This window comes from Chiloscyllium plagiosum, unplaced genomic scaffold (genome assembly GCF_037043375.1).
Source record: "Chiloscyllium plagiosum isolate Xiang-an unplaced genomic scaffold, Cpla_swu_hap1 HiC_scaffold_24, whole genome shotgun sequence".
Classification (NCBI taxonomy): Eukaryota; Metazoa; Chordata; class Chondrichthyes; order Orectolobiformes; family Hemiscylliidae; genus Chiloscyllium; species Chiloscyllium plagiosum.
The window spans coordinates 70,484,267-70,507,081 of record NW_028270162.1 but is presented as its reverse complement, the minus strand read 5'-3'; the positions used below and the strand labels follow the sequence as shown (position 1 = coordinate 70,507,081).

At 57.8% G+C, this 22,815-nt stretch overlaps 1 pseudogene; it reads right to left on the bottom strand.

The window, feature by feature from the left end:
* Positions 1–213: 213 nt before the first annotated feature.
* LOC148145782 (uncharacterized) overlaps positions 214–22,815 on the bottom strand; it is a 57,243-nt pseudogene continuing 34,641 nt past the window's right edge.

Below are 22,815 nucleotides of genomic sequence, written 5' to 3'. Positions count from 1 at the left end.
GCTGCTGAAAATCTTATTTTTCTTCCCTCTTTGATATCTTTAGAGGAGACTTTAAATGAAAAGGCTGGCTATTTTGGTCGAAAGAAAAATTGTAGTTCTGAGGAATTATGCATTAAAATGAACATCAAACGCGACTGTAAAAATTCAGCCACAGAGCCCCGAACAACTTAGTGGTATAATGGAGTTTAATAGCAGTTTATCTCTCAATAATGATCAAATAAAAGTGTAGGAGTAATAAGGGATTTTCACAATTTCAATGTAGTGCTCAATGTAATGGGAAATGATTTTTGAAGTCATTTCAATAGCACTGTTTTGATCAGTCATGGCAAGACCAACAACAGGGGCACAATAGTAAAGCTGGTTTTGAGAACTTAAGCTGGGCAGTAGGATGAATGGCAGTGGGAGAGCATCCTGGTAGGAGAGATCACAAACCAGTCAGCTTAACCTCAGACTGAAAGCCGCATAGCACAAGAAGTAGACGAGTGTGGATGACATGCTGTGTGTTGATTTTACCATGGTAAACTGTTGAAAAGATCAACGTCTGTGGCATTAATGGAAACAAAGCGAGTGTGGTGCCACATTGGCTTAGTGGCAGGAATTCAAGACGAATTGTTAACAGGTAATCTCTGGTCCATGTCAATAAAGGCTCCGACATGAGGATTGATTTCACAATCAGCGGGATTGAAATGGATCGACTGGTTTCAAGGTCCCGATGATGGGATGGGACACGTCTACCCATCAAGAGCGACAGCAGCAGCACAGACAGAATAGTGCTGATGTGTGCATTAGATTATGGGATGGCTGAGTAAAATGGGAGGAGCGATGTAAACGAGGGTTAGTCACCATGGAAGGGAGGGAAATCACTGAAAATGCGTGCGTTTGAATTCTGATATATGAAATGGAGAAGTGTCATATTCCGCATAAGTAACCAGTGTTGCAGAATATCATATAATCTCTTGTTCCCAGGACTAAACTTAGAGAGACTGAGTGGGGCAATAGTGAAGATGAAACTGGAAATGGGCATGATGTGACGGTTTAAAGGTCCATGAAATGCCGGTGCTGGGACTCCAACCTCACCTGTAGTAACTTCTATTGACATGGAACAGGGAGCATTGTGATATCAGATTGGGACCTCCAACTCATATGGATCAGCTTCAGTTGGCATAAAGCAAGGGGCATTGTGGCAGTAGGCTAGAACTTCCAAACTCAACTGGAGCAGATTGTATTGAGAAGGAGCACGGAGCAAAGAGGCATCAAGTTATGAGAAAGAATGTTCAGTCATCTTAATCTGAATTAAAGTAGTATCTAACAGGAACCATGTTTGTAGATTGAGTGAATATCTGTCCCATGGAATTCTCTGAAAAATAAGGGAAAATGTGGCAAAGATTCAGATCGTGCTGGAGAACCTGTGCAGAAAGAAACGCTGGTGTTTCTATCCAACACGTGTGAGTGCAGTGTTGGGTAGGGATCAGTCAGGGAGGGGGAGAGTGCAGTGTTGTGTAGGGATCAGTCAGGGAGGGGGTGAGTGCAGTGTTGGGTAGGGATCAGTCAGGGAGGGGGGTGAATGCAGTGTTGGATAGGGATCAGTCAGGGAGGGGGAGATTGCAGTGTTGTGTAGGGATCAGTCAGGGAGGGGGTGAGTGCAGTGTTGGGTAGGGATCAGTCAGGGAGGGGGTGAGTGCAGTGTTGGGTAGGGGTCAGTCAGGGAGGGGGTGAGTGCAGTGTTGTGTAGGGATCAGTCAGGGAGGGGGTGAGTGCAGTGTTGTGTAGGGATCAGTCAGGGAGGGGGATGAGTGCAGTGTTGGGTAGGGATCAGTCAGGGAGGGGGAGATTGCAGTGTTGGATAGGGGTCAGTCAGGGAGGGGGAGAGTGCAGTGTTGTGTAGGGATCAGTCAGGGAGGGGGTGAGTGCAGTGTTGGGTAGGGATCAGTCAGGGAGGGGGTGAGTGCAGTGTTGGGTAGGGATCAGTCAGGGAGGGGGTGAGTGCAGTGTTGGGTAGGGATCAGTCAGGGAGGGGGAGAGTGCAGTGTTGTGTAGGGATCAGTCAGGGAGGGGGTGAGTGCAGTGTTGGGTAGGGATCTGTCAGGGAGGGGGTGAGTGCAGTGTTGTGTAGGAATCAGTCAGGGAGGGGGTGAGTGCAGTGTTGGGTGGGGATCAGTCAGGGAGGGGGTGATTGCAGTGTTGGGTAGGGATCAGTCAGGGAGGGGGAGATTGCAGTGTTGTGTAGGGATCAGTCAGGGAGGGGGTGAGTGCAGTGTTGGGTAGGGATCTGTCAGGGAGGGGGTGAGTGCAGTGTTGTGTAGGAATCAGTCAGGGAGGGGGTGAGTGCAGTGTTGGGTGGGGATCAGTCAGGGAGGGGGTGATTGCAGTGTTGGGTAGGGATCAGTCAGGGAGGGGGAGAGTGCAGTGTTGGGTAGGGATCAGTCAGGGAGGGGGTGAGTGCAGTGTTGGGTAGGGATCTGTCAGGGAGGGGGGTGAGTGCAGTGTTGGGTAGGGATCTGTCAGGGAGGGGGTGAGTGCAGTGTTGGGTCGGGATCAGTCAGGGAGGGGGAGATTGCAGTGTTGGATAGGGATCAGTCAGGGAGGGGGTGGGTGCCGTGTTGGGTAGGGGTCAGTCAGGGAGGGGGTGAGTGCAGTGTTGTGTAGGGATCAGTCAGGGAGGGGGTGAGTGCAGTGTTGGGTAGGGATCAGTCAGGGAGGGTGTGAGTGCAGTGTTGGGTAGGGATCAGTCAGGGAGGGGGGGTGAGTGCAGTGTTGGGTTGGGATCAGTCAGGGAGGGGGAGATTGCAGTGTTGGGTATGGATCAGTCAGGGAGGGGGTGAGTGCAGTGTTGGGTAGGGATCAGTCAGGGAGGGGGTGAGTGCAGTGTTGGGTAGGGATCAGTCAGGGAGGGGGTGAGTGCAGTGTTGGGTAGGGATCAGTCAGTGAGGGGGGTGAGTGCAGTGTTGGGTAGGGATCAGTCAGGGAGGGGGAGATTGCAGTGTTGGATAGGGATCAGTCAGGGAGGGGGTGAGTGCCGTGTTGGGTAGGGATCAGTCAGGGAGGGGTAGATTGCAGTGTTGGGTTGGGATCAGTCAGGGAGGGGGAGATTGCAGTGTTGGGTAGGAATCAGTTGGGGAGGGGGAGATTGCAGTGTTGGGTAGGGATCAGTCAGGGAGGGGTTGAGTGCAGTGTTGTGTAGGGGTCAGTCAGGGAGGGGGTGAGTGCAGTGTTGGGTAGGGATCAGTCAGGGAGGGGGAGAGTGCAGTGTTGTGTAGGGATCAGTCAGGGAGGGGGTGAGTGCAGTGTTGGTAAGGGATCAGTCAGGGAGGGGGGTGAGTGCAGTGTTGGGTAGGAATCAGTTGGGGAGGGGGTGAGTGCAGTGTTGGGTAGGGATCAGTCAGGGAGGGGGAGAGTGCAGTGTTGTGTAGGGATCACTCAGGGAGGGGGTATGTGCAGTGTTGGGTAGGAATCAGTCAGGGAGGGGGAGAGTGCAGTGTTGGGTAGGGATCAGTCAGGGAGGGGGTGAGTGCAGTGTTGGGTAGGGATCAGTCAGGGAGGGGGTGAGTGCAGTGTTGGGTAGGGATCAGTCAGGGAGGGGGAGAGTGCAGTGTTGTGTAGGGATCAGTCAGGGAGGGGGTGAGTGCAGTGTTGGGTAGGGATCAGTCAGGGAGGGGGAGAGTGCAGTGTTGTGTAGGGATCACTCAGGGAGGGGGTATGTGCAGTGTTGGGTAGGAATCAGTCAGGGAGGGGGAGAGTGCAGTGTTGGGTAGGGATCAGTCAGGGAAGGGGTGAGTGCAGTGTTGTGTAGGAATCAGTCAGGGAGGGGGTGAGTGCAGTGTTGGGTGGGGATCAGTCAGGGAGGGGGTGAGTGCAGTGTTGGGTGGGGATCAGTCAGGGAGGGGGTGATTGCAGTGTTGGGTAGTGATCAGTCAGGGAGGGGGTGAGTGCAGTGTTGGGTAGGGATCAGTCAGGGAGGGGGAGATAGCAGTGTTGTGTAGGGATCAGTCAGGGAGGGGGTGAGTGCAGTGTTGGGTAGGGATCAGTCAGGGAGGGGGGTGAGTGCAGTGTTCGGTAGGGATCTGTCAGGGAGGGGGTGAGTGCAGTGTTGGGTAGGGATCAGTCAGGGAGGGGGTGAGTGCAGTGTTGGTTAGGGATCAGTCTGGGAGTGGGGTGAGTGCAGTGTTGGGTAGGGATCACTCAGGGAGGGGGAGATTGCAGTGTTGGATAGGGATCAGTCAGGGAGGGGGTGGGTGCCGTGTTGGGTAGTGGTCAGTCAGGGAGGGGGTGAGTGCCGTGTTGGGTAGGGGTCAGTCAGGGAGGGTGTGAGTGCAGTGTTTGGTAGGGATCAGACAGGGAGGGGGTGAGTGCAGTGTTGGGTAGGGATCAGTCAGGGAGAGGGTGAGTGCAGTGTTGGGTAGGGATCAATCAGGGAGGGGGAGATTGCTCTGTTGGGCAGGGATCAGAGGGAAGGGGGAGAGTGCAGTGTTGGGTAGCGATCAGTCAGGGAGAGGGTGAGTGCAGTGTTGGGTAGGGATCAGTCAGGGAGGGGGCTGAGTGCAGTGTTGGGTAGGGATCAGTCAGGGAGGGGGTGAGTGCAGTGTTGGGTAGGGATCAGTCAGGGAGGGGGAGATTGCGGTGTTGGGTAGGGATCAGTCAGGGAGGGGGTGAGTGCAGTGTTGTGTAGGGATCAGTCAGGGAGGGGGGTGAATGCAGTGTTGGATAGGGATCAGTCAGGGAGGGGGAGATTGCTCTGTTGGGCAGGGATCAGTCAGGGAGGGGGAGAGTGCAGTGTTGTGTGGGGATCAGTCAGAGAGGGGGTGAGTGCAGTGTTGTGTAGGGATCAGTCAGGGAGGGGAAGTGAGTGCAGTGTTGGATAGGGATCAGTCAGGGAGGGGGAGAGTGCAGTGTTGGGTAGGGATCATTCAGGGAGGGGGTGAGTGCAGTGTTGGGTAGGGGTCAGTCAGGGAGGGGGTGAGTGCCGTGTTGGGTAGGGGTCAGTCAGGGAGGGGGTGAGTGCAGTGTTGGGTAGGGATCAGTCAGGGAGGGGGTGAGTGCAGTGTTGGGTAGGGGTCCGTTAGGGAGGGGGTGTGTGCCGTGTTGGGTAGGGGTCAGTCAGAGAGGGGGGTGAGTGCAGTGTTGGGTAGGGGTCAGTCAGGGAGGGGGTGAGTGCAGTGTTGGGTAGGGATCAGTCAGGGAGGGGGTGAGTGCAGTATTGTGTAGGGATCAGTCAGGGAGGGTGTGAGTGCAGTGTTGGGTAGGGATCAGTCAATGAGAGGGTGAGTACAGTGTTGGTAGGGATCAGGCAGGGAGGGGGAGAGTGCAGTGTTGTGTAGGGATCAGTCAGGGAGGGGGAGAGTGCAGTGTTGGTTTGGGATCAGTCAGGGAGGGGGTGAGTGCAGTGTTGGGTAGGGATAAGTCAGGGAGGGGGGTGAGTGCAGTGTTGGGTAGGGATCAGGCAGAGAGGGGGTGAGCGCAGTGTTGTGTAGGGATCAGTCAGGGAGGGGGAGATTGCATTGTTGTGTAGGGATCAGTCAGGGAGGGGGAGATTGCAGTGTTGGGTAGGGATCAGTCAGGGAGGGGGTGAGTGCAGTGTTGTGTAGGGATCAGTCAGCGAGGGGTTGAGTGCAGTGTTGGGTAGGGATCAGTCAGGGAGGGGGTGAGTGCAGTGTTGGGTAGGGATCAGTCAGGGAGGGGGTGAGTGCAGTGTTGGGTAGGGATCAGTCAGGGAGGGGGTGAGTGCAGTGTTGGGTAGGGATTAATCAGGGAGGGGGTGAGTGCAGTGTTGGGTAGGGATCAGTCAGGGAGGGGGAGAGTGTAGTGTTGGGTAGGGGTCAGTCAGGGAGGGGGAGATTGCAGTGTTGGGTAGGGATCAGTCAGGGAGGGGGTGAGTGCAGTGTTGGGTAGGGGTCAGTCAGGGAGGGGGAGATTGCAGTGTTGGGTAGGGATCAGTCAGGGAGGGGGTGAGTGCAGTGTTGGGTAGGGGTCTGTCAGGGAGGGGGTGAGTGCAGTGTTGGGCAGGGATCAGTCAGGGAGGGGGAGATTGCCGTGTTGGGTAGGGATCAGTCAGGGAGGGGGAGAGTGCAGTGTTGTGTAGGGATAAGTCAGGGAGGGGGAGTTTGCAGTGTTGGGTAGGGGTCAGTCAGGGAGGGGGTGAGTGCAGTGTTGGGTAGGGAACATTCAGGGAGGGGGTGAGTGCAGTGTTGGGTAGGGATCAGTCAGGGAGGGGGAGTTTGCAGTGTTGGGTAGGGGTCAGTCAGGGAGGGGGTGAGTGCAGTGTTGGGTAGGGAACATTCAGGGAGGGGGTGAGTGCAGTGTTGGGTAGGGATCAGTCAGGGAGGGGGAGTTTGCAGTGTTGGGTAGGGGTCAGTCAGGGAGGGGGTGAGTGCAGTGTTGGTAGGGATCAGTCAGGGAGGGGGTGATTGCAGTGTTGGGTAGGGATCACTCAGGGGGTGAGTGCAGTGTTGGGCAGGGATCAATCAGGGACGGGGAGGGTGCAGTGTTGGGTAGGGATCAGTCAGGGAGGGGGTGAGTGCAGTGTTGGGTAGGGATCAGTCAGGGAGGGGGTGAGTGCAGTGTTGGGTAGGGATCAATCAGGGAGGGGGAGATTGCTCTGTTGGGTAGGGATCAGTCAGGGAGAGAGTGAGTGCAGTGTTGGGTAGGGATCAGTCAGGGAGGGGGGTGAGTGCAGTGTTGAGTAGGGATCAGTCAGGGAGGGGGAGATTGCAGTGTTGGGTAGGGATCAGTCAGGGAGGGGGTGAGTGCAGTGTTGTGTAGGGTTCAGTCAGGGAGGGGGGTGAGTGCAGTGTTGTGTAGGGATCAGTCAGGGAGGGGGAGAGTGCAGTGTTGTGTAGGGATCAGTCAGGGAGGGGGGTGAATGCAGTGTTGGATAGGGATCAGTCAGGGAAGGGGAGATTGCTCTGTTGGGCAGGGATCAGTCAGGGAGGGGGAGAGTGCAGTGTTGTGTGGGGATCAGTCAGGGAGGGGGTGAGTGCAGTGTTGTGTAGGGATCAGTCAGGGAGGGGAAGTGAGTGCAGTTTTGGATAGGGATCGGTCAGGGAGGGGGAGAGTGCAGTGTTGGATAGAGATCAGTCAGGGAGGGGGTGAGTGCAGTGTTGGGTAGGGGTCAGTCAGGGAGGGGGTGAGTGCCGTGTTGGGTAGGGGTCAGTCAGGGAGGGGGTGAGTGCAGTGTTGGGTAGGGATCAGTCAGGGAGGGGGTGAGTGCAGTGTTGGGTAGGGGTCCGTTAGGGAGGGGGTGAGTGCCGTGTTGGGTAGGGGTCAGTCAGAGAGGGAGGTGAGTGCAGTGTTGGGTAGGGGTCAGTCAGGGAGGGGGTGAGTGCAGTGTTGGGTAGCGATCAGTCAGGGAGGGGGTGAGTGCAGTATTGTTTAGGCATCAGTCAGGGAGGGGGTGAGTGCAGTGTTGGGTAGGGATCAGTCAATGAGGGGGTGAGTGCAGTTTTGGTAGGGATCAGGCAGGGAGGGGGAGAGTGCAGTGTTGGGTAGGGATCAGTCAGGGAGGGGGTGAGTGCAGTGTTGGGTAGTGATCAGTCGGGGAGGGGGTGAGTGCAGTATTGTTTAGGCATCAGTCAGGGAGGGGGTGAGTGCAGTGTTGGGTAGGGATCAGTCAATGAGGGGGTGAGTGCAGTTTTGGTAGGGATCAGGCAGGGAGGGGTGAGTGCAGTGTTGGGTAGGGATCAGTCAGGGAGGGGGTGAGTGCAGTGTTGGGTAGTGATCAGTCGGGGAGGGGGTGAGTGCAGTGTTGGGTAGGGATCAGTCAGGGAGGGGGAGAGTGCAGTGTTGGGTAGGGATCAGTCAGGGAGGGGGTGAGTGCAGTGTTGGGTAGGGGTCAGTCAGGGAGGGGGTGAGTGCCGTGTTGGGTAGGGGTCAGTCAGGGAGGGGGTGAGTGCAGTGTTGGGTAGGGATCAGTCAGGGAGGGGGTGAGTGCAGTGTTGGGTAGGGGTCCGTTAGGGAGGGGGTGAGTGCCGTGTTGGGTAGGGGTCAGTCAGAGAGGGAGGTGAGTGCAGTGTTGGGTAGGGGTCAGTCAGGGAGGGGGTGAGTGCAGTGTTGGGTAGCGATCAGTCAGGGAGGGGGTGAGTGCAGTATTGTTTAGGCATCAGTCAGGGAGGGGGTGAGTGCAGTGTTGGGTAGGGATCAGTCAATGAGGGGGTGAGTGCAGTTTTGGTAGGGATCAGGCAGGGAGGGGGAGAGTGCAGTGTTGGGTAGGGATCAGTCAGGGAGGGGGTGAGTGCAGTGTTGGGTAGTGATCAGTCGGGGAGGGGGTGAGTGCAGTGTTGGGTAGGGATCAGTCAGGGAGGGGAAGTGAGTGCAGTTTTGGATAGGGATCGGTCAGGGAGGGGGAGAGTGCAGTGTTGGATAGGGATCAGTCAGGGAGGGGGTGAGTGCAGTGTTGGGTAGGGGTCAGTCAGGGAGGGGGTGAGTGCCGTGTTGGGTAGGGGTCAGTCAGGGAGGGGGTGAGTGCAGTGTTGGGTAGGGATCAGTCAGGGAGGGGGTGAGTGCAGTGTTGGGTAGGGGTCCGTTAGGGAGGGGGTGAGTGCCGTGTTGGGTAGGGGTCAGTCAGAGAGGGAGGTGAGTGCAGTGTTGGGTAGGGGTCAGTCAGGGAGGGGGTGAGTGCAGTGTTGGGTAGCGATCAGTCAGGGAGGGGGTGAGTGCAGTATTGTTTAGGCATCAGTCAGGGAGGGGGTGAGTGCAGTGTTGGGTAGGGATCAGTCAATGAGGGGGTGAGTGCAGTTTTGGTAGGGATCAGGCAGGGAGGGGGAGAGTGCAGTGTTGGGTAGGGATCAGTCAGGGAGGGGGTGAGTGCAGTGTTGGGTAGTGATCAGTCGGGGAGGGGGTGAGTGCAGTATTGTTTAGGCATCAGTCAGGGAGGGGGTGAGTGCAGTGTTGGGTAGGGATCAGTCAATGAGGGGGTGAGTGCAGTTTTGGTAGGGATCAGGCAGGGAGGGGGAGAGTGCAGTGTTGGGTAGGGATCAGTCAGGGAGGGGGTGAGTGCAGTGTTGGGTAGTGATCAGTCGGGGAGGGGGTGAGTGCAGTGTTGGGTAGGGATCAGTCAGGGAGGGGGAGAGTGCAGTGTTGGGTAGGGATCAGTCAGGGAGGGGGTGAGTGCAGTGTTGGGTAGGGGTCAGTCAGGGAGGGGGTGAGTGCCGTGTTGGGTAGGGGTCAGTCAGGGAGGGGGTGAGTGCAGTGTTGGGTAGGGATCAGTCAGGGAGGGGGTGAGTGCAGTGTTGGGTAGGGGTCCGTTAGGGAGGGGGTGAGTGCCGTGTTGGGTAGGGGTCAGTCAGAGAGGGAGGTGAGTGCAGTGTTGGGTAGGGGTCAGTCAGGGAGGGGGTGAGTGCAGTGTTGGGTAGCGATCAGTCAGGGAGGGGGTGAGTGCAGTATTGTTTAGGCATCAGTCAGGGAGGGGGTGAGTGCAGTGTTGGGTAGGGATCAGTCAATGAGGGGGTGAGTGCAGTTTTGGTAGGGATCAGGCAGGGAGGGGGAGAGTGCAGTGTTGGGTAGGGATCAGTCAGGGAGGGGGTGAGTGCAGTGTTGGGTAGTGATCAGTCGGGGAGGGGGTGAGTGCAGTGTTGGGTAGGGATCAGTCAGGGAGGGGGAGAGTGCAGTGTTGGGTAGGGATCAGTCAGGGAGGGGGAGAGTGCAGTGTTGGGTAGGGATCAGTCAGGGAGGGGGTGAGTGCAGTGTTGGGTAGGGATCAGTCGGGGAGGGGGTGAGTGCAGTGTTGTGTAGGGATCAGTCAGGGAGGGGGAGATTGCAGTGTTGGGTAGGGATCAGTCAGGGAGGGGGTGAGTGCAGTGTTGGGTAGGGATCAGTTGGGGACGGGGAGATTGCAGTGTTGAGTAGGGATCAGTCAGGGAGGGGGTGAGTGCAGTGTTGTGTAGGGATCAGTCAGGGAGGGGGTGAGTGCCGTGTTTGGTAGGGATCAGTCAGGGAGGGGGAGATTGCAGTGTTGGGTAGGGATCAGTCAGGGAGGGGGGTGAGTGCAGTGTTGGGTAGGGATCAGTTGGGGACGGGGAGATTGCAGTGTTGGGTAGGGATCAGTCAGGGAGGGGGTGAGTGCAGTGTTGGGTAGGGATCAGTCAGGGAGGGGGTGAGTGCAGTGATGTGTAGGGATTAATCAGGGAGGGGGAGATTGCAGTGTTGGGTAGGGATTAATCAGGGAGGGGGTGAGTGCAGTGTTGGGTAGGGATCAGTCAGGGAGGGGAGAGTGCAGTGTTGGTTAGGGGTCAGTCAGGGAGGGGGAGATTGCAGTGTTGGGTAGGGATCAGTCAGGGAGGGGGTGAGTGCAGTGTTGGGAAGGGGTCAGTCAGGGAGGGGGTGAGTGCAGTGTTGGGTAGGGATCAGTCAGGGAGAGTAAGATTGCAGTGTTGGTAGGGATCAGTCAGGGAGGGGGAGATTGCAGTGTTGGGTAGGGGTCAGTCAGGTAGGGGGTGAGTGCAGAGTTGGGTAGGGGTCAGTCAGGGAGGGGGTGAGTGCAGTGTTGGGTAGGGATCAGTCAGGGATGGGGTGAGTGCAGTGTTGTGTAGGGATCAGTCAGGGAGGAGGTGAGTGTAGTGTTGTGTAGGGATCAGTCAGGGAGGGGGTGGGTGTAGTGTTGGGCAGGGATCAGTCAGGGAGGGGGTGGGTGCAGTGTTGGATAGGGATCAGTCAGGGAGGGGGTGATGCAGTTTTGTGTAGGGATCAGTCAGGGAGGAGGTGAGTGTAGTGTTGTGTAGGGATCAGTCAGGGAGGGGGTGGGTGTAGTGTTGGGCAGGGATCAGTCAGGGAGGGGGTGGGTGCAGTGTTGGATAGGGATCCGTCAGGGAGGGGGTGAGTGCAGTGTTGGGTAGGGATCATTCAGGGAGGGGGTGAGTGCAGTGTTGGGTAGGGTCACTCAGGGAGGGGGTGAGTGCAGTGTTGGGTAGGGATCAGTCAGGGAGGCAGTGAGTGCAGTGTTGGGTAGGGATCATTCAGGGAGGGGGTGAGTGCAGTGCTGGTAGGGATCAGGCAGGGAGGGGGAGAGTGCAGTGTTGTGTAGGGATCAGTCAGGGATTGGGAGAGTGCAGTGTTGGTTTGGGATCAGTCAGGGAGGGGGTGAGTGCAGTGTTGTGTAGGGATCAGGCAGGGAGGGGGAGATTGCAGTGTTGGGTAGGGATCAGTCAGGGAGGGGGTGAGTGCAGTGTTGGGTGGGGATCAGTCGGGGAGGGGGTGAGTGCAGTGTTTGGTAGGGATCAGTCAGGGAGGGGGGTGATTGCAGTGTTGTTTAGGGATCAGTCAGGGAGGGGGAGATTGCAGTGTTGGGTAGGGATCAGTCAGGGAGGGGGTGAGTGCAGTGTTGGGTAGGGATCAGTTGGGGAGGGGGAGATTGCAGTGTTGAGTAGGGATCAGTCAGGGAGGGGGTGAGTGCAGTGTTGTGTAGGGATCAGTCAGGGAGGGGGTGAGTGCAGTGTTGGGTAGGGATCAGTCAGGGATGGCGTGAGTGCAGTGTTGGGTAGGGATCAGTCAGGGAGGGGGTGAGTGCAGTGATGGGTAGGGATTAATCAGGGAGGGGGTGAGTGCAGTGTTCGGTAGGGATCATTCAGGGAGGGGGAGAGTGCAGTGTTGGGTAGGGGTCAGTCAGGGAGGGGGAGATTGCAGTGTTGGGTAGGGATCAGTCAGGGAGGGGGTGAGTGCAGTGTGGGGTAGGGTTCAGTCAGGGAGGGGGAGATTGCAGTGTTGGGTAGGGATCAGTCAGGGAGGGGAGAGTGCAGTGTTGGTTAGGGATCAGTCAGGGAGGGGGAGATTGCAGTGTTGGGTAGGGATCAGTCAGGGAGGGGGTGAGTGCAGTGTTGGGAAGGGGTCAGTCAGGGAGGGGGTGAGTGCAGTGTTGGGTAGGGATCAGTCAGGGAGGGGGTGAGTGCAGTGATGTGTAGGGATTAATCAGGGAGGGGGAGATTGCAGTGTTGGGTAGGGATTAATCAGGGAGGGGGTGAGTGCAGTGTTGGGTAGGGATCAGTCAGGGAGGGGAGAGTGCAGTGTTGGTTAGGGGTCAGTCAGGGAGGGGGAGATTGCAGTGTTGGGTAGGGATCAGTCAGGGAGGGGGTGAGTGCAGTGTTGGGAAGGGGTCAGTCAGGGAGGGGGTGAGTGCAGTGTTGGGTAGGGATCAGTCAGGGAGAGTAAGATTGCAGTGTTGGTAGGGATCAGTCAGGGAGGGGGAGATTGCAGTGTTGGGTAGGGGTCAGTCAGGTAGGGGGTGAGTGCAGAGTTGGGTAGGGGTCAGTCAGGGAGGGGGTGAGTGCAGTGTTGGGTAGGGATCAGTCAGGGATGGGGTGAGTGCAGTGTTGTGTAGGGATCAGTCAGGGAGGAGGTGAGTGTAGTGTTGTGTAGGGATCAGTCAGGGAGGGGGTGGGTGTAGTGTTGGGCAGGGATCAGTCAGGGAGGGGGTGGGTGCAGTGTTGGATAGGGATCAGTCAGGGAGGGGGTGATGCAGTTTTGTGTAGGGATCAGTCAGGGAGGAGGTGAGTGTAGTGTTGTGTAGGGATCAGTCAGGGAGGGTGTGGGTGTAGTGTTGGGCAGGGATCAGTCAGGGAGGGGGTGGGTGCAGCGTTGGATAGGGATCCGTCAGGGAGGGGGTGAGTGCAGTGTTGGGTAGGGATCATTCAGGGAGGGGGTGAGTGCAGTGTTGGGTAGGGTCACTCAGGGAGGGGGTGAGTGCAGTGTTGGGTAGGGATCAATCAGGGAGGCAGTGAGTGCAGTGTTGGGTAGGGATCATTCAGGGAGGGGGTGAGTGCAGTGCTGGTAGGGATCAGGCAGGGAGGGGGAGAGTGCAGTGTTGTGTAGGGATCAGTCAGGGATTGGGAGAGTGCAGTGTTGTTTTGGGATCAGTCAGGGAGGGGGTGAGTGCAGTGTTGTGTAGGGATCAGGCTGGGAGGGGGAGATTGCAGTGTTGGGTAGGGATCAGTCAGGGAGGGGGTGAGTGCAGTGTTGGGTGGGGATCAGTCGGGGAGGGGGGTGATTGCAGTGTTGTTTAGGGATCAGTCAGGGAGGGGGAGATTGCAGTGTTGGGTAGGGATCAGTCAGGGAGGGGGTGAGTGCAGTGTTTGGTAGGGATCAGTCAGGGAGGGGGGTGAGTGCAGTGTTGTTTAGGGATCAGTCAGGGAGGGGGAGATTGCAGTGTTGGGTAGGGATCAGTCAGGGAGGGGGTGAGTGCAGTGTTGGGTAGGGATCAGTTGGGGAGGGGGAGATTGCAGTGTTGAGTAGGGATCAGTCAGGGAGGGGGTGAGTGCAGTGTTGTGTAGGGATCAGTCAGGGAGGGGGTGAGTGCAGTGTTGGGTAGGGATCAGTCAGGGATGGGGTGAGTGCAGTGTTGGGTAGGGATCAGTCAGGGAGGGGGTGAGTGCAGTGATGGGTAGGGATTAATCAGGGAGGGGGAGATTGCAGTGTTGGGTAGGGATTAATCAGGGAGGGGGTGAGTGCAGTGTTCGGTAGGGATCATTCAGGGAGGGGGAGAGTGCATTGTTGGGTAGGGGTCAGTCAGGGAGGGGGTGAGTGCAGTGTTGGGCAGGGATCAGTCAGGGAGGGGGAGATTGCCGTGTTGGGTAGGGATCAGTCAGGGAGGGGGTGAGTGTAGTGTTGTGTAGGGATCAGTCAGGGAGGGGCGTGAGTACAGTGTTGTGTAGGGATCAGTCAGGTAGGGGTTGAGTGCAGTTTTGTGTAGGGATCAGTCAGGGAGGGGGTGAGTGCAGTGTTGGGTAGGGATCATTCAGGGAGGGGGTGAGTGCAGTGTTGGGTAGGGATCAGTCAGGGAGGGGGAGATTGCAGTGTTGGGTAGGGGTCAGTCAGGGAGGGGGTGAGTGCAGTGTTGGGTAGGGATCAGTCAGGGTGGGGGTGAGTGCAGTGTTGGGTAGGGATCAGTCAGGGAGGGGGAGATTGCAGTGTTGGGTAGGGATCAGTCAGGGAGGGGGTGAGCGCAGTGTTGGGTAGGGATCAGTCAGGGTGGGGGTGAGTGCAGTGTTGGGCAGGGATCAGTCAGGGACGGGGAGGGTGCAGTGTTGGGTAGGGATCAGTCAGGGAGGGGGTGAGTGCAGTGTTGTGTAGGGATCAGTCAGGGTGGGGGTGAGTGTAGTGTTGGGCAGGGATCAGTCAGGGAGGGGGTGAGTGCAGTGTTGGATAGGGATCAGTCAGGGAGGGGGTGAGTGCAGTTTTGTGTAGGGATCAGTCAGGGAGGGGGTGAGTGCAGTGTTGGGTAGGGTCACTCAGGGAGGGGGTGAGTGCAGTGTTGGGTAGGGATCAGTCAGGGAGGGGGTGAGTGCAGTTTTGTGTAGGGATCAGTCAGGGAGGGGGTGAGTGCAGTGTTGGTTAGTGATCATTCAGGGAGGGGTTGAGTGCAGTGTTGGGTAGGGGTCACTCAAGGTGGTGGTGAGTGCAGTGTTGTGTAGGGATCCGTCAGGGAGGGGTAGAGTGCAGTGTTGTGTAGGGATCAGTCAGGGAGGGGGTGAGTGCAGTGTTGGGCAGGGATCAGTCAGGGAGGGGGAGGGTGCAGTGTTGGGTAGGGATCAGTCATGGAGGGGGTGAGTGCAGTGTTGTGTAGGGATCATTCAGGGAGGGGGTGAGTGCCGTGTTGGGTAGGGATCAGTCAGGGAGGGGGAGATTGCAGTGTTGGGTAGGGATCAGTCAGGGAGGGGGTGAGTGCAGTGCTGGATAGGGATCAGTCAGGGAGGGGGAGATTGCAGTGTTGGATGGGATCAGTCAGGGAGGGGGAGATTGCAGTGTTGGGTAGGAATCATTCAGGGAGGGGGTGAGTGCAGTGTTGGTAGGGATCAGGCAGGGAGGGGGAGAGTGCAGTGTTGTGTAGGGATCAGTCAGGGAGGGGGAGAGTGCAGTGTTGGTTTGGGATCAGTCAGGGAGGGGGTGAGTGCAGTGTTGGGTAGGGATCAGTCAGGGAGGGGGAGAGTGCAGTGTTGTGTAGGGATCAGTCAGGGAGGGGGAGAGTGCAGTGTTGGTTTGGGATCAGTCAGGGAGGGGGTGAGTGCAGTGTTGGGTAGGGATCAGGCAGGGAGGGGGTGAGCGCAGTGTTGTGTAGGGATCAGTCAGGGAGGGGGAGATTGCAGTGTTGGGTAGGGATCAGTCAGGGAGGGGGTGAGTGCAGTGTTGGGTAGGGAACAGTCGGGGAGGTGGTGAGTGCAGTGTTGGGTAGGGATCAGTCAGGGAGGGGGAGAGTACAGTGTTGGGTAGGGATCAGTCAGGGAGGGGGTGAGTGCAGTGTCGGGTAGGGATCAGTTGGGGAGGGGGAGATTGCAGTGTTGAGTAGGGATCAGTCAGGGAGGGGGTGAGTGCAGTGTCGGGTAGGGATCAGTTGGGGAGGGGGAGATTGCAGTGTTGTGTAGGGATCAGTCAGGGAGGGGGTGAGTGCAGTGTTGGGTAGGGATCAGTCAGGGAGGGGGTGAGTGCAGTGTTGGGTAGGGATCAGTCAGGGAGGGGGTGAGTGCAGTGATGTGTAGGGATTAATCAGGGAGGGGTTGAGTGCAGTGTTGGGTAGGGATCAGTCAGGGAGGGGGTGAGTGCAGTGTTGGGTAGGGATCAGTCAGGGAGGGGGTGAGTGCAGTGTTGGGTAGGGATCAGTCAGGGAGTGGGAGATTGCTCTGTTGGGCAGGGATCAGTCAGGGAGGGGGTGAGTGCAGTGTTGTGTAGGGATCAGTCAGGGAGGGGGGTGAATGCAGTGTTGGATAGGGATCAGTCAGGGAGGGGGAGATTGCTCTGTTGGGCAGGGATCAGTCAGGGAGGGGGAGAGTGCAGTGTTGGGTAGGGATCAGTCAGGGAGGGAGAGATTGCAGTGTTGGGTAGGGATCAGTCAGGGAGGGGGTGAGTGCAGTGTTGTGTAGGGGTCAGTCAGGGAGGGGGTGAGTGCAGTGTTGGGTAGGGATCAGTCAGGGAGGGTGTGAGTGCAGTGTTGGGTAGGGATCAGTCAGGGAGGGGGTGAGTGCAGTGTTGGGTAGGGATCAGTCAGGGAGGGGGAGATTGCAGTGTTGGGTAGGGATTAATCAGGGAGGGGTTGAGTGCAGTGTTGGGTAGGGATCAGTCAGGGAGGGGGAGAGTACAGTGTTGGGTAGGGGTCAGTCAGGGAGGGGGAGATTGCAGTGTTGGGTAGGGATCAGTCAGGGAGGGGGTGAATGCAGTGTTGGGTAGGGGTCAGTCAGGGAGGGGGAGATTGCAGTGTTGGGTAGGGATCAGTCAGGGAGGGGGTGAGTGCAGTGTTGGGTAGGGATCAGTCAGGGAGAGTAAGATTGCAGTGTTGGTAGGGATCAGTCAGGGAGGGGGAGATTGCAGTGTTGGGGAGAGGTCAGTCAGGGAGGGGGTGAGTGCAGTGTTGGGTAGGGGTCAGTCAGGGAGGGGGTGAGTGCAGTGTTGGGCAGGGATCAGTCAGGGAGGGGGAGATTGCCGTGTCGGGTAGGGATCAGTCAGGGAGGGGGTGAGTGTAGTGTTGTGTCGGGATCAGTCAGGGAGGGGCGTGAGTACAGTGTTGTGTAGGGATCAGAAAGGCCGGGGGTGAGTGCAGTTTTGTGTAGGGATCAGTCAGGGAGGGGGGTGAGTGCAGTGTTGGGTAGGGATCATTCAAGGAGGGGGTGAGTGCAGTGTTGGGTAGGGATCAGTCAGGGAGGGGGAGATTGCAGTGTTAGGTAGGGGTCAGTCAGGGAGGGGGTGAGTGCAGTGTTGGGTAGGGATCAGTCAGGGAGGGGGTGAGTGCAGTGTTGGGCAGGGATCAGTCAGGGACGGGGAGGGTGCAGTGTTGGGTAGGGATCAGTCAGGGAGGGGGTGAGTGCAGTGTTGTGTAGGGATCAGTCAGGGAGGGGGTGAGTGTAGTGTTTTGTAGGGATCAGTCAGGGAGGGGGTGAGTGTAGTGTTGGGCAGGGATCAGTCAGGGAGGGGGTGAGTGCAGTTTTGTGTAGGGATCAGTCAGGGAGGGGGTGAGTGCAGTGTTGGGTAGGAATCATTCAGGGAGCGGGTGAGTGCAGTGTTGGGTAGGGTCACTCAGGGAGGGGGTGAGTGCAGTGTTGGGTAGGGATCAGTCAGGGAGGGGGTGAGTGCAGTTTTGTGTAGGGATCAGTCAGGGAGGGGGTGAGTGCAGTGTTGGTTAGGGATCATTCAGAGAGGGGGTGAGTGCAGTGTTGGGTAGGGTCACTCAGGGAGGGGGTGAGTGCAGTATTGGGTAGGGATCAGTCAGGGAGGGGAAGATTGCAGTGTTGGGTAGGGATCAGTCAGGGAGGGGGTGAGTGCAGTGTTGGGCAGGGATCAGTCAGGGAGGGGGAGAGTGCAGTGTTGTGTAGGGATCAGTCAGGGAGGGGGTGAGTGCCGTGTTGGGTAGGGATCAGTCAGAGTGGGGGTGAGTGTAGTGTTGGGCAGGGATCAGTCAGGGAGGGGGTGAGTGCAGTGTTGGGTAGGGGTCAGTCAGGGAGGGGGTGATTGCAGTGCTGGATAGGGATCAGTCAGGGAGGGGGGTGAGTGCAGTGTTGGGTAGGGATCAGTCAGGGAGGGGGAGATTGCAGTGTTGGGTAGGGATCAGTCAGGGAGGGGGTGAGTGCAGTGTTGTGTAGGGATCAGTCAGGGAGGGGGTGAGTGCAGTGTTGGGTAGGGATCAGTCAGGGAGGTGGAGATTGCAGTGTTGGATGGGATCAGTCAGGGAGGTGGAGATTGCAGTGTTGGGTAGGGATCAGTCAGGGAGGGGGTGAGTGCAGTGTTGTGTAGGGATCAGTCAGGGAGGGGGGTGAGTGCAGTGTTGTGTAGGGATCAGTCAGGGAGGTGGAGATTGCAGTGTTGGATGGGATCAGTCAGGGAGGGGGAGATTGCAGTGTTGGGTAGGGATCAGTCAGGAAGGGGGTGGGTGCAGTGTTGTGTAGGGATCAGTCAGGGAGGGGGTGAGTGCAGTGTTGGGTAGGGATCAGTCAGGGAGGGGGGTGAGTGCAGTTTTGGGTAGGGATCAGTCAGGGAGGGGGAGATTGCAGTGTTGGGTAGGGATCAGTCAGGGAGGTGGTGAGTGCAGTGTTGGGTAGGGATCAGTCAGGGAGGGGGTGAGTGCAGTGTTGGTTAGTGATCAGTCAGGGAGGGGGGTGAGTGCAGTTTTGGGTAGGGATCAGTCAGGGAGGGGGAGATTGCAGTGTTGGGTAGGGATCAGTCAGGGAGGTGGTGAGTGCAGTGTTGGGTAGGGATCAGTCAGGGAGAGGGGTGAGTGCAGTGTTGGGTAGGGAGCAGTCAGGGAGGGGGAGATTGCAGTGTTGGGTAGGGATCAGTCAGGGAGGGGGTGAGTGCAGTGTTGTGTAGGGATCAGTCAGGGATGGGGTGAGTGTAGTGTTGTGTAGGGATCAGTCAGGGTGGGGGTGAGTGTAGTGTTGGGCAGGGATCAGTCAGGGAGGGGGTGAGTGCAGTGTTGGATAGGGATCAGTCAGGGAGGGGGTGAGTGCAGTTTTGTGTAGGGATCAGTCAGGGAGGGGGTGAGTGCAGTGTTGGGTAGGGATCATTCAGGGAGGGGGTGAGTGCAGTGTTGGGTAGGGTCACTCAGGGAGGGGGTGAGTGCAGTGTTGGGTAGGGATCAGTCAGGGAGGGGGTGAGTGCAGTTTTGTGTAGGGATCAGTCAGGGAGGGGGTGAGTGCAGTGTTGGTTAGTGATCATTCAGGGAGGGGTTGAGTGCAGTGTTGGGTAGGGGTCACTCAAGGAGGGGGTGAGTGCAGTGTTGGGTAGGGATCCGTCAGGGAGGGGGAGAGTGCAGTGTTGTGTAGGGATCAGTCAGGGAGGGGGTGAGTGCAGTGTTGGGCAGGGATCAGTCAGGGAGGGGGAGGGTGCAGTGTTGTGTAGGGATCATTCAGGGAGGGGGTTAGTGCCGTGTTGGGTAGGGGTCATTTAGGGAGGGGGTGAGTGCAGTGCTGGATAGGGATCAGTCAGGGAGGGGGTGAGTGCAGTGTTGTGTAGGGATCAGTCAGGGAGGGGGGTGAGTGCAGTGTTGGGTAGGGATCAGTCAGGGAGGGGGAGATTGCAGTGTTGGGTAGGGATCAGTCAGGGAGGGGGTGAGTGCAGTGCTGGATAGGGATCAGTCAGGGAGGGGGAGATTGCAGTGTTGGATGGGATCAGTCAGGGAGGGGGAGATTGCAGTGTTGGGTAGGGATCATTCAGGGAGGGGGTGAGTGCAGTGTTGTGTAGGGATCAGGCAGGGAGGGGGAGAGTGCAGTGTTGTGTAGGGATCAGTCAGGGAGGGGGAGAGTGCAGTGTTGGTTTGGGATCAGTCAGGGAGGGTGTGAGTGCAGTGTTGGGTAGGGATCAGTCAGGGAGGGGGAGAGTGCAGTGTTGTGTAGGGATCAGTCAGGGAGGGGGAGAGTGCAGTGTTGGTTTGGGATCAGTCAGGGACGGGGTGAGTGCAGTGTTGGGTAGGGATCAGGCAGGGAGGGGGTGAGCGCAGTGTTGTGTAGGGATCAGTCAGGGAGGGGGAGATTGCAGTGTTGGGTAGGGATCAGTCAGGGAGGGGGTGAGTGCAGTGTTGGGTAGGGAACAGTCGGGGAGGTGGTGAGTGCAGTGTTGGGTAGGGATCAGTCAGGGAGGGGGAGAGTACAGTGTTGGGTAGGGATCAGTCAGGGAGGGGGTGAGTGCAGTGTCGGGTAGGGATCAGTTGGGGAGGGGGAGATTGCAGTGTTGAGTAGGGATCAGTCAGGGAGGGGGTGAGAGCAGTGTTGTGTAGGGATCAGTCAGGGAGGGGGTGAGTGCAGTGATGGGTAGGGATCAGTCAGGGAGGGGGTGAGTGCAGTGTTGGGTAGGGATCAGTCAGGGAGGGGGTGAGTGCAGTGATGTGTAGGGATTAATCAGGGAGGGGTTGAGTGCAGTGTTGGGTAGGGATCAGTCAGGGAGGGCGTGAGTGCAGTGTTGGGTAGGGATCAGTCAGGGAGGGGGTGAGTGCAGTGTTGGGTAGGGATCAGTCAGGGAGGGGGTGAGTGCAGTGATGGGTAGGGATCAGTCAGGGAGGGGGTGAGTGCAGTGTTGGGTAGGGATCAGTCAGGGAGGGGGAGATTGCAGTGTTGGGTAGGGATTAATCAGGGAGGGGTTGAGTGCAGTGTTGGGTAGGGGTCAGTCAGGGAGGGGGAGAGTACAGTGTTGGGTAGGGGTCAGTCAGGGAGGGGGATATTGCAGTGTTGGGTAGGGATCAGTCAGGGAGGGGGTGAATGCAGTGTTGGGTAGGGGTCAGTCAGGGAGGGGGAGATTGCAGTGTTGGGTAGGGATCAGTCAGGGAGGGGGTGAGTGCAGTGTTGGGTAGGGATCAGTCAGGGAGAGTAAGATTGCAGTGTTGGTAGGGATCAGTCAGGGAGGGGGAGATTGCAGTGTTGGGGAGGGGTCAGTCAGGGAGGGGGTGAGTGCAGTGTTGGGTAGGGGTCAGTCAGGGAGGGGGTGAGTGCAGTGTTGGGCAGGGATCAGTCAGGGAGGGGGAGATTGCCGTGTCGGGTAGGGATCAGTCAGGGAGGGGGTGAGTGTAGTGTTGTGTCGGGATCAGTCAGGGAGGGGCGTGAGTACAGTGTTGTGTAGGGATCAGTCAGGTAGGGGGTGAGTGCAGTTTTGTGTAGGGATCAGTCAGGGAGGGGGAGATTGCAGTGTTAGGTAGGGGTCAGTCAGGGAGGGGGTGAGTGCAGTGTTGGGTAGGGATCAGTCAGGGAGGGGGTGAGTGCAGTGTTTTGTAGGGATCAGTCAGGGAGGGGGTGAGTGTAGTGTTGGGCAGGGATCAGTCAGGGAGGGGGTGAGTGCAGTTTTGTGTAGGGATCAGTCAGGGAGGGGGTGAGTGCAGTGTTGGGTAGGAATCATTCCGGGAGCGGGTGAGTGCAGTGTTGGGTAGGGTCACTCAGGGAGGGGGTGAGTGCAGTGTTGGGTAGGGATCAGTCAGGGAGGGGGTGAGTGCAGTTTTGTGTAGGGATCAGTCAGGGAGGGGGTGAGTGCAGTGTTGGTTAGGGATCATTCAGGGAGGGGGTGAGTGCAGTGTTGGGTAGGGTCACTCAGGGAGGGGGTGAGTGCAGTATTGGGTAGGGATCAGTTAGGGAGGGGGTGAGTGCAGTGTTGGGTAGGGATCAGTCAGGGAGGGGGTGAGTGCAGTGTTGGGCAGGGATCAGTCAGGGAGGGGGAGAGTGCAGTGTTGTGTAGGGATCAGTCAGGGAGGGGGTGAGTGCCGTGTTGGGTAGGGATCAGTCAGAGTGGGGGTGAGTGTAGTGTTGGGCAGGGGTCAGTCAGGGAGGGGGTGATTGCAGTGCTGGATAGGGATCAGTAAGGGAGGGGGGTGAGTGCAGTGTTGGGTAGGGATCAGTCAGGGAGGGGGAGATTGCAGTGTTGGGTAGGGATCAGTCAGGGAGGGGGTGAGTGCAGTGTTGTGTAGGGATCAGTCAGGGAGGGGGTGAGTGCAGTGTTGGGTAGGGATCAGTCAGGGAGGTGGAGATTGCAGTGTTGGATGGGATCAGTCAGGGAGGTGGAGATTGCAGTGTTGGGTAGGGATCAGTCAGGGAGGGGGTGAGTGCAGTGTTGTGTAGGGATCAGTCAGGGAGGGGGGTGAGTGCAGTGTTGTGTAGGGATCAGTCAGGGAAGGGTTGAGTGCAGTGTTGGGTAGGGATCAGTCAGGGAGGTGGAGATTGCAGTGTTGGATGGGATCAGTCAGGGAGGGGGAGATTGCAGTGTTGGGTAGGGATCAGTCAGGGAGGGGGTGGGTGCAGTGTTGTGTAGGGATCAGTCAGGGAGGGGGTGAGTGCAGTGTTGGGTAGGGATCAGTCAGGGAGGGGGGTGAGTGCAGTTTTGGGTAGGGATCAGTCAGGGAGGGGGAGATTGCAGTGTTGGGTAGGGATCAGTCAGGGAGGGGGTGAGTGCAGTGTTGGGTAGGGATCAGTCAGGGAGGGGGTGAGTGCAGGGTTGTGAAGGGATCAGTCAGGGAGGGGGGTGAGTGCAGTGTTGGGTAGGGAGCAGTCAGGGAGGGGGAGATTGCAGTGTTGTGTACGGATCAATCAGGGAGGGGGAGATTGCAGTGTTGGGTAGGGATCAGTCAGGTTGAGGGTGAGTGCAGTGTTGGGTAGGGATCAGTCAGGGAGGGGGTGAGTGCAGTGTTGGGTAGGGATCAGTCAGGGAGGGGGAGAGTGCAGTGTTGAGTAGGGATCAGTCAGGGAGGGGGTGAGTGCAGTGTTGGGTAGGGATCAGTCAGGGAGGGGGGTGAGTGCAGTGTTGTGTAGGGATCAGTCAGGGAGTGGGAGAGTGCAGTGTTGAGGAGGGATCAGTCAGCGAGGGGGTGAGTGCAGTGTTGGGTAGGGATCAGTCAGGGAGGGGGTGAGTGCAGTGTTGTGTAGGGATCAGTCAGGGAGTGGGGTGAGTGCAGTGTTGGGTAGGGATCAGTCAGGGAGGGGGAGATTGCAGTGTTGTGTCGTGATCAGTCAGGGAGGGGGTGAGTGCAGTGTTGTGTACGGATAAGTCAGGGAGGGGGAGATTGCAGTGTTGGGTAGGGATCAGTCAGGGAGAGGGTGAGTGCAGTGTTGGGTGGGGATCAGTCAGGGAGGGGGGTGAGTGCAGTGTTGGGTAGGGATCAGGCAGGGAGGGGGAGATTGCAGTGTTGAGTAGCGATCAGTCAGGGAGGGGGTGAGTGCCGTGTTGGGTAGGGATCAGTCAGGGAGGGGGTGAGTGCAGTGTTGTGTAGGGATCAGTCAGGGAGGGGGGTGAGTGCAGTGTTGGGTAGGGATCAGTCAGGGAGGGGGTGAGTGCAGTGTTGGGTAGCGATCAGTCAGGGAGGGGGTGAGTGCAGTGTTGGGTAGGGGTCAGTCAGGGAGGGGGTGAGTGCAGTGTTGTGTAGGGATCAGTCAGGGAGGGGGTGAG